The sequence below is a fragment of the Hemiscyllium ocellatum genome, chromosome 46 (genome assembly GCF_020745735.1).
Source record: "Hemiscyllium ocellatum isolate sHemOce1 chromosome 46, sHemOce1.pat.X.cur, whole genome shotgun sequence".
Classification (NCBI taxonomy): Eukaryota; Metazoa; Chordata; class Chondrichthyes; order Orectolobiformes; family Hemiscylliidae; genus Hemiscyllium; species Hemiscyllium ocellatum.
Window position 1 is genome coordinate 1,643,358 of NC_083446.1, and position 10,000 is coordinate 1,653,357.

Genomic DNA, 10,000 nt, shown 5'->3' on the forward strand with positions numbered 1-10,000 from the left:
AGCGAGCGAAAGAGAGAGAGAGACAGCGAGCGAAAGAGAGAGAGAGACAGCGAGCGAAAGAGAGAGAGAGAGACAGCGAGCGAGAGAGAGAGAGAGACAGCGAGCGAGAGAGAGAGAGAGAGACAGCGAGCGAGAGAGAGAGAGACAGCGAGCGAGAGAGAGAGAGACAGCGAGCGAGAGAGAGAGACAGTCGAGCGAGAGAGAGACAGACAGCGAGCGAAAGAGAGACAGACAGCCGAGCGAGAGAGAGAGCAGACAGCCGAGCGAGAGAGAGAGACAGACAGCTGAGCGAGAGAGAGAGACAGACAGCTGAGCGAGAGAGAGAGACACAGACAGCGAGCGAGAGAGAGAGAGACAGACAGCGAGCAAGAGAGAGAGACAGACAGCGAGCGAGAGAGAGACAGACAGCGAGCGAGAGAGAGAGACAGACAGCGAGTGAGCGAGAGAGAGAGAGACAGAGAGAGAGACAGACAGACAGCGAGCGAGCAAGAGAGAAACAGACAGCGAGCGAGAGAGAGAGACAGCGAGCGAGAGAGAGACAGACAGCGAGCGAAAGAGAGAGAGAGACAGCGAGCGAAAGAGAGAGAGAGACAGCGAGCGAAAGAGAGAGAGAGAGACAGACAGCGAGCGAAAGAGAGAGACAGACAGCGAGAGAGAGAGAGAGACAGCGAGCGAGAGAGAGAGAGACAGCGAGAGAGAGAGAGAGACAGACAGCGAGCGAAAGAGAGACAGACAGCCGAGCGAGAGAGAGAGCAGACAGCCGAGCGAGAGAGAGAGACAGACAGCTGAGCGAGAGAGAGAGACACAGACAGCGAGCGAGAGAGAGAGAGAGACAGACAGCGAGCGAGAGAGAGAGAGACAGACAGCGAGCGAGAGAGAGACAGACAGCAAGCGAGAGAGAAACAGACAGCGAGCAAGAGAGAGAGACAGACAGCGAGCGAGAGAGAGAGAGACAGACAGCGAGCGAGCGAGAGAGACAGACAGACAGCGAGCGAGAGAGAGACAGACAGCGAGAGAGAGAGAGACAGACAGCGAGAGAGAGAGAGAGACAGACAGCGAGAGAGAGAGAGACAGACAGCGAGAGAGAGAGAGAGAGAAACAGACAGCGAGCGAGCAAGAGAGAGACAGACAGCGAGCGAGCGAGAGAGACAGACAGCGAGCGAGAGAGAGAGAGAGAGAGACAGACAGCGAGCGAGAGAGAGAGAGAGACAGCGAGCGAGAGAGAGAGAGAGAGACAGACAGACAGCGAGCGAGAGAGAGAGACAGCGAGCGAGCAAGAGAGAAACAGACAGCGAGCGAGAGAGAGAGACAGACAGCGAGCGAGACAGACAGCGAGCGAGAGAGAGAGAGAGAGACAGACAGCGAGCGAGAGAGAGACAGACAGCGAGCGAGAGAGAGACAGACAGACAGCGAGCGAAAGAGAGACAGACAGCCGAGCGAGAGAGAGAGCAGACAGCCGAGCGAGAGAGAGACAGACAGCTGAGCGAGAGAGAGAGACACAGACAGCGAGCGAGAGAGAGAGAGAGACAGACAGCGAGCGAGAGAGAGAGAGACAGACAGCGAGCGAGAGAGAGACAGACAGCGAGCAAGAGAGAAACAGACAGCGAGCAAGAGAGAGAGACAGACAGCGAGCGAGAGAGAGAGAGACAGACAGCGAGCGAGAGAGAGACAGACAGCGAGAGAGAGAGAGACAGACAGCGAGAGAGAGAGAGAGACAGACAGCGAGAGAGAGAGAGAGAGAAACAGACAGCGAGCGAGAGAGAGAGAGACAGACAGCGAGCAAGAGAGAGAGACAGACAGCGAGCGAGAGAGAGACAGACAGCGAGCGAGAGAGAGAGACAGACAGCGAGTGAGCGAGAGAGAGAGAGACAGAGAGAGAGACAGACAGACAGCGAGCGAGCAAGAGAGAAACAGACAGCGAGCGAGAGAGAGAGACAGCGAGCGAGAGAGAGACAGACAGCGAGCGAAAGAGAGAGAGAGACAGCGAGCGAAAGAGAGAGAGAGACAGCGAGCGAAAGAGAGAGAGAGAGACAGACAGCGAGCGAAAGAGAGAGACAGACAGCGAGAGAGAGAGAGAGACAGCGAGCGAGAGAGAGAGAGACAGCGAGAGAGAGAGAGAGACAGACAGCGAGCGAAAGAGAGACAGACAGCCGAGCGAGAGAGAGAGCAGACAGCCGAGCGAGAGAGAGAGACAGACAGCTGAGCGAGAGAGAGAGACACAGACAGCGAGCGAGAGAGAGAGAGAGACAGACAGCGAGCGAGAGAGAGAGAGACAGACAGCGAGCGAGAGAGAGACAGACAGCAAGCGAGAGAGAAACAGACAGCGAGCAAGAGAGAGAGACAGACAGCGAGCGAGAGAGAGAGAGACAGACAGCGAGCGAGCGAGAGAGACAGACAGACAGCGAGCGAGAGAGAGACAGACAGCGAGAGAGAGAGAGACAGACAGCGAGAGAGAGAGAGAGACAGACAGCGAGAGAGAGAGAGACAGACAGCGAGAGAGAGAGAGAGAGAAACAGACAGCGAGCGAGCAAGAGAGAGACAGACAGCGAGCGAGCGAGAGAGACAGACAGCGAGCGAGAGAGAGAGAGAGAGAGACAGACAGCGAGCGAGAGAGAGAGAGAGACAGCGAGCGAGAGAGAGAGAGAGAGACAGACAGACAGCGAGCGAGAGAGAGAGACAGCGAGCGAGCAAGAGAGAAACAGACAGCGAGCGAGAGAGAGAGACAGACAGCGAGCGAGACAGACAGCGAGCGAGAGAGAGAGAGAGAGACAGACAGCGAGCGAGAGAGAGACAGACAGCGAGCGAGAGAGAGACAGACAGACAGCGAGCGAAAGAGAGACAGACAGCCGAGCGAGAGAGAGAGCAGACAGCCGAGCGAGAGAGAGACAGACAGCTGAGCGAGAGAGAGAGACACAGACAGCGAGCGAGAGAGAGAGAGAGACAGACAGCGAGCGAGAGAGAGAGAGACAGACAGCGAGCGAGAGAGAGACAGACAGCGAGCAAGAGAGAAACAGACAGCGAGCAAGAGAGAGAGACAGACAGCGAGCGAGAGAGAGAGAGACAGACAGCGAGCGAGAGAGAGACAGACAGCGAGAGAGAGAGAGACAGACAGCGAGAGAGAGAGAGAGACAGACAGCGAGAGAGAGAGAGAGAGAAACAGACAGCGAGCGAGCAAGAGAGAGACAGACAGCGAGCGAGCGAGAGAGACAGACAGCGAGCGAGCGAGCAAGAGAGAGACAGACAGCGAGCGAGCGAGAGAGACAGACAGCGAGCGAGAGAGAGAGAGAGACAGACAGCGAGCGAGAGAGAGAGAGAGACAGCGAGCGAGCAAGAGAGAAACAGACAGCGAGCGAGAGAGAGAGACAGACAGCGAGCGAGAGAGAGAGACAGACAGCGAGCGAGAGAGAGAGACAGACAGCGAGCGAAAGAGAGAGACAGACAGCGAGCGAAAGAGAGAGACAGACAGCGAGCGAAAGAGAGAGACAGACAGCGAGCGAAAGAGAGAGACAGACAGCGAGCGAAAGAGAGAGACAGACAGCGAGCGAGACAGACAGCGAGCGAGAGAGAGAGAGAGACAGACAGCGAGCGAGCAAGAGAGAGAAACAGACAGCGAGCGAGCAAGAGAGAGACAGACAGCGAGAGAGAGAGACAGACAGCGAGCGAGAGAGACAGACAGCGAGCGAGAGAGAGAGAGAGACAGACAGCGAGCGAGAGAGAGAGACAGACAGCGAACGAGAGAGAGAGACAGACAGCGAACGAGAGAGAGAGACAGACAGCGAACGAGAGAGAGAGACAGACAGCGAGCGAGAGAGAGAGAGAGACAGCGAGCGAGCAAGAGAGAGACAGACAGCGAGAGAGAGAGACAGACAGCGAGAGAGAGAGACAGACAGCGAGCGAGAGAGAGACAGACAGCGAGCGAGAGAGAGAGAGAGACAGACAGCGAGCGAGAGAGAGAGACAGACAGCGAACGAGAGAGAGAGACAGACAGCGAGCGAGAGAGAGAGAGACAGACAGCGAGCGAGAGAGAGAGACAGACAGCGAGCGAGAGAGAGAGACAGACAGCGAACGAGAGAGAGAGACAGACAGCGAACGAGAGAGAGAGACAGACAGCGAGCGAGAGAGAGAGACAGACAGCGAGCGAGAGAGAGAGACAGACAGCGAGCGAGAGAGAGAGACAGACAGCGAGCGAGAGAGAGAGAGAGAAACAGACAGCGAGCGAGAGAGACAGACAGCGAGCGAGACAGACAGCGAGCGAGCGAGAGAGAGAGACAGACAGCGAGCGAGAGAGAGATAGAGAGACAGACAGCGAGCGAGCAAGAGAGAAACAGACAGCGAGCGAGAGAGACAGACAGCGAGCGAGAGAGACAGACAGCGAGCGAGAGAGACAGACAGCGAGCGAGAGAGACAGACAGCGAGCGAGAGAGACAGACAGCGAGCGAGAGAGACAGACAGCGAGCGAGAGAGACAGACAGACAGCGAGCGAGCGAGAGAGACAGACAGCGAGCGAGAGAGACAGACAGCGAGCGAGAGAGAGAGAGAGACAGACAGCGAACGAGAGAGAGAGACACACAGCGAGCGAGAGAGAGAGACACACAGCGAGCGAGAGAGAGAGACAGACAGCGAGCGAGAGAGAGACAGACAGACAGCGAGCGAGCAAGAGAGAAACAGACAGCGAGCGAGAGAGAGAGACAGACAGCGAGCGAGAGAGAGAGACAGACAGCGAGCGAGAGAGAGAGACAGACAGCGAGCGAGCGAGAGAGAGAGAGACAGAGAGAGAGAGAGACAGACAGCGAGCGAGCAAGAGAGAAACAGACAGCGAGCGAGAGAGAGAGAGAGACAGCGAGCGAAAGAGAGAGAGAGAGACAGCGAGCGAAAGAGAGAGAGAGACAGCGAGCGAAAGAGAGAGAGAGAGACAGCGAGCGAGAGAGAGAGAGAGACAGCGAGCGAGAGAGAGAGAGACAGCGAGCGAGAGACAGACAGCGAGCGAAAGAGAGACAGACAGCCGAGCGAGAGAGAGAGCAGACAGCCGAGCGAGAGAGAGAGACAGACAGCGAGCGAGAGAGAGAGAGAGACAGACAGCGAGCGAGAGAGAGAGACAGACAGCGAGCGAGAGAGACAGACAGCGAGCGAGAGAGAGAGACAGACAGCGAGCGAGAGAGAGAGACAGACAACGAGCGAGAGAGAGAGACAGACAGCGAGCGAGAGAGAGAGACAGACAGCGAGCGAGAGAGAGAGACAGACAGCGAGCGAGAGAGAGAGACAGACAGCGAGCGAGAGAGAGAGACAGACAGCCGAGCGAGAGAGAGAGCAGACAGCCGAGCGAGAGAGAGAGACAGACAGCTGAGCGAGAGAGAGAGACACAGACAGCGAGCGAGAGAGAGAGAGAGACAGACAGCGAGCGAGAGAGAGAGAGACAGACAGCGAGCGAGAGAGAGACAGACAGCGAGCAAGAGAGAGAGACAGACAGCGAGCGAGAGAGAGAGAGACAGACAGCGAGCGAGAGAGAGACAGACAGCGAGAGAGAGAGAGACAGACAGCGAGAGAGAGAGAGAGACAGACAGCGAGAGAGAGAGAGAGACAGACAGCGAGAGAGAGAGAGACAGACAGCGAGAGAGAGAGAGAGAGAAACAGACAGCGAGCGAGCAAGAGAGAGACAGACAGCGAGCGAGCGAGAGAGACAGACAGCGAGCGAGAGAGAGAGAGAGACAGACAGCGAGCGAGAGAGAGAGAGAGACAGCGAGCGAGCAAGAGAGAAACAGACAGCGAGCGAGAGAGAGAGACAGACAGCGAGCGAGAGAGAGAGACAGACAGCGAGCGAGAGAGAGAGACAGACAGCGAGCGAGAGAGAGAGACAGACAGCGAGCGAAAGAGAGAGACAGACAGCGAGCGAAAGAGAGAGACAGACAGCGAGCGAAAGAGAGAGACAGACAGCGAGCGAGACAGACAGCGAGCGAGAGAGAGAGAGAGACAGACAGCGAGCGAGCAAGAGAGAGAAACAGACAGCGAGCGAGCAAGAGAGAGACAGACAGCGAGAGAGAGAGACAGACAGCGAGAGAGAGAGACAGACAGCGAGCGAGAGAGAGAGAGAGACAGACAGCGAGCGAGAGAGAGAGACAGACAGCGAACGAGAGAGAGAGACAGACAGCGAACGAGAGAGAGAGACAGACAGCGAGCGAGAGAGAGAGAGAGACAGCGAGCGAGCAAGAGAGAGACAGACAGCGAGAGAGAGAGACAGACAGCGAGAGAGAGAGACAGACAGCGAGCGAGAGAGAGAGAGAGACAGACAGCGAGCGAGAGAGAGAGACAGACAGCGAACGAGAGAGAGAGACAGACAGCGAGCGAGAGAGAGAGACAGACAGCGAGCGAGAGAGAGAGACAGACAGCGAGCGAGAGAGAGAGACAGACAGCGAGCGAGAGAGAGAGACAGACAGCGAACGAGAGAGAGAGACAGACAGCGAGCGAGAGAGAGACACAGACAGCGAGCGAGAGAGAGAGAGAGACAGACAGCGAGCGAGAGAGAGAGAGAGAAACAGACAGCGAGCGAGAGAGACAGACAGCGAGCGAGACAGACAGACAGCGAGCGAGACAGACAGCGAGCGAGCGAGAGAGAGAGACAGACAGCGAGCGAGAGAGAGATAGAGAGACAGACAGCGAGCGAGCAAGAGAGAAACAGACAGCGAGCGAGAGAGACAGACAGCGAGCGAGAGAGACAGACAGCGAGCGAGAGAGACAGCGAGCGAGAGAGACAGACAGCGAGCGAGAGAGACAGACAGCGAGCGAGAGAGACAGACAGCGAGCGAGAGAGACAGACAGCGAGCGAGAGAGACAGACAGCGAGCGAGAGAGACAGACAGCGAGCGAGAGAGACAGACAGCGAGCGAGAGAGACAGACAGCGAGCGAGAGAGACAGACAGACAGCGAGCGAGCGAGAGAGACAGACAGCGAGCGAGAGAGACAGACAGCGAGCGAGAGAGAGAGAGAGACAGACAGCGAACGAGAGAGAGAGACACACAGCGAGCGAGAGAGAGAGAGACAGACAGCGAGCGAGAGAGAGAGACAGACAGCGAGCGAGAGAGAGACAGACAGACAGCGAGCGAGCAAGAGAGAAACAGACAGCGAGCGAGAGAGAGAGACAGACAGCGAGCGAGAGAGAGAGACAGACAGCGAGCGAGCGAGAGAGAGAGAGACAGAGAGAGAGAGAGACAGACAGCGAGCGAGCAAGAGAGAAACAGACAGCGAGCGAGAGAGAGAGAGAGACAGCGAGCGAAAGAGAGAGAGAGAGACAGCGAGCGAAAGAGAGAGAGAGACAGCGAGCGAAAGAGAGAGAGAGAGACAGCGAGCGAGAGAGAGAGAGAGACAGCGAGCGAGAGAGAGAGAGACAGCGAGCGAGAGAGAGAGAGACAGTCGAGCGAGAGAGAGACAGACAGCGAGCGAAAGAGAGACAGACAGCCGAGCGAGAGAGAGAGCAGACAGCCGAGCGAGAGAGAGAGACAGACAGCTGAGCGAGAGAGAGAGACACAGACAGCGAGCGAGAGAGAGAGACACAGACAGCGAGCGAGAGAGAGAGAGAGACAGACAGCGAGCAAGAGAGAGAGAGAGACAGACAGCGAGCGAGAGAGAGAGACAGACAGCGAGCGAGAGAGACAGACAGCGAGCGAGAGAGAGAGACAGACAGCGAGCGAGAGAGAGAGACAGACAACGAGCGAGAGAGAGAGACAGACAACGAGCGAGAGAGAGAGACAGACAGCGAGCGAGAGAGAGAGACAGACAGCGAGCGAGAGAGAGAGACAGACAGCGAGCGAGAGAGAGAGACAGACAGCGAGCGAAAGAGAGAGACAGACAGCGAGCGAAAGAGAGAGACAGACAGCGAGCGAGACAGACAGCGAGCGAGAGAGAGAGAGAGACAGACAGCGAGCGAGCAAGAGAGAGAAACAGACAGCGAGCGAGCAAGAGAGAGACAGACAGCGAGAGAGAGAGACAGACAGCGAGCGAGAGAGACAGACAGCGAGCGAGAGAGAGAGAGAGACAGACAGCGAGCGAGAGAGAGAGACAGACAGCGAACGAGAGAGAGAGACAGACAGCGAACGAGAGAGAGAGAGACAGACAGCGAACGAGAGAGAGAGAGAGACAGCGAGCGAGCAAGAGAGAGACAGACAGCGAGAGAGAGAGACAGACAGCGAGAGAGAGAGACAGACAGCGAGAGAGAGAGACAGACAGCGAGAGAGAGAGAGAGACAGCGAGCGAGAGAGAGAGAGAGACAGACAGCGAGCGAGAGAGAGAGACAGACAGCGAGCGAGAGAGAGAGACAGACAGCGAGCGAGAGAGAGAGACAGACAGCGAGCGAGAGAGAGAGAGAGAAACAGACAGCGAGCGAGAGAGACAGACAGCGAGCGAGACAGACAGCGAGCGAGCGAGAGAGAGAGACAGACAGCGAGCGAGAGAGAGATAGAGAGACAGACAGCGAGCGAGCAAGAGAGAAACAGACAGCGAGCGAGAGAGACAGACAGCGAGCGAGAGAGACAGACAGCGAGCGAGAGAGACAGACAGCGAGCGAGAGACAGACAGCGAGCGAGAGAGACAGACAGCGAGCGAGAGAGACAGACAGCGAGCGAGAGAGACAGACAGCGAGCGAGAGAGACAGACAGCGAGCGAGAGAGACAGACAGCGAGCGAGAGAGAGAGACAGCGAGCGAGAGAGAGAGACAGCGAGCGAGACAGACAGCGAGCGAGAGAGAGAGACAGCGAGCGAGACAGACAGCGAGCGAGAGAGAGATAGAGAGACAGACAGCGAGCGAGCAAGAGAGAAACAGACAGCGAGCGAGAGAGACAGACAGCGAGCGAGAGAGACAGACAGCGAGCGAGAGAGACAGACAGCGAGCGAGAGAGACAGACAGCGAGCGAGAGAGACAGACAGCGAGCGAGAGAGAGACAGACAGCGAGCGAGAGAGAGAGACAGACAGCGAGCGAGAGAGACAGACAGCGAGCGAGAGAGAGAGACAGACAGCGAACGAGAGAGAGAGACACACAGCGAGCGAGAGAGAGAGAGACAGACAGCGAGCGAGAGAGAGAGACAGACAGCGAGCGAGAGAGAGAGACAGACAGCGAGCGAGAGAGAGAGACAGACAGACAGCGAGCGAGCAAGAGAGAAACAGACAGCGAGCGAGAGAGAGAGACAGACAGCGAGCGAGAGAGAGAGACAGACAGCGAGCGAGAGAGAGAGAGAGAGAAACAGACAGCGAGCGAGAGAGACAGACAGCGAGCGAGACAGACAGCGAGCGAGCGAGAGAGAGAGACAGACAGCGAGCGAGAGAGAGACAGACAGACAGCGAGCGAGCAAGAGAGAAACAGACAGCGAGCGAGAGAGAGAGAGAGACAGCGAGCGAAAGAGAGAGAGAGAGACAGCGAGCGAAAGAGAGAGAGAGACAGCGAGCGAAAGAGAGAGAGAGAGACAGCGAGCGAGAGAGAGAGACAGCGAGCGAGAGAGAGAGAGACAGCGAGCGAGAGAGAGAGAGACAGTCGAGCGAGAGAGAGACAGACAGCGAGCGAAAGAGAGACAGACAGCCGAGCGAGAGAGAGAGCAGACAGCCGAGCGAGAGAGAGAGACAGACAGCTGAGCGAGAGAGAGAGACACAGACAGCGAGCGAGAGAGAGAGAGAGAGACAGACAGCGAGCAAGAGAGAGAGAGAGACAGACAGCGAGCGAGAGAGAGAGACAGACAGCGAGCGAGAGAGAGAGACAGACAGCGAGCGAGCGAGAGAGAGAGACAGACAGCGAGCGAGCAAGAGAGAAACAGACAGCGAGCGAGAGAGAGAGAGAGACAGCGAGCGAAAGAGAGAGAGAGAGACAGCGAGCGAAAGAGAGAGAGAGACAGCGAGCGAAAGAGAGAGAGAGAGACAGCGAGCGAGAGAGAGAGAGAGACAGCGAGCGAGAGAGAGAGAGACAGCGAGCGAGAGAGAGAGAGACAGTCGAGCGAGAGAGAGACAGACAGCGAGCGAAAGAGAG

At 57.1% G+C, this 10,000-nt stretch overlaps 1 protein-coding gene across 3 annotated transcripts in view; it reads right to left on the reverse strand.

The window, feature by feature from the left end:
- The window catches only part of pola2 (polymerase (DNA directed), alpha 2), a 111,762-nt gene that overhangs the window by 14,026 nt on the left and 87,736 nt on the right, over positions 1-10,000 (reverse strand). The window lies entirely within an intron of this gene.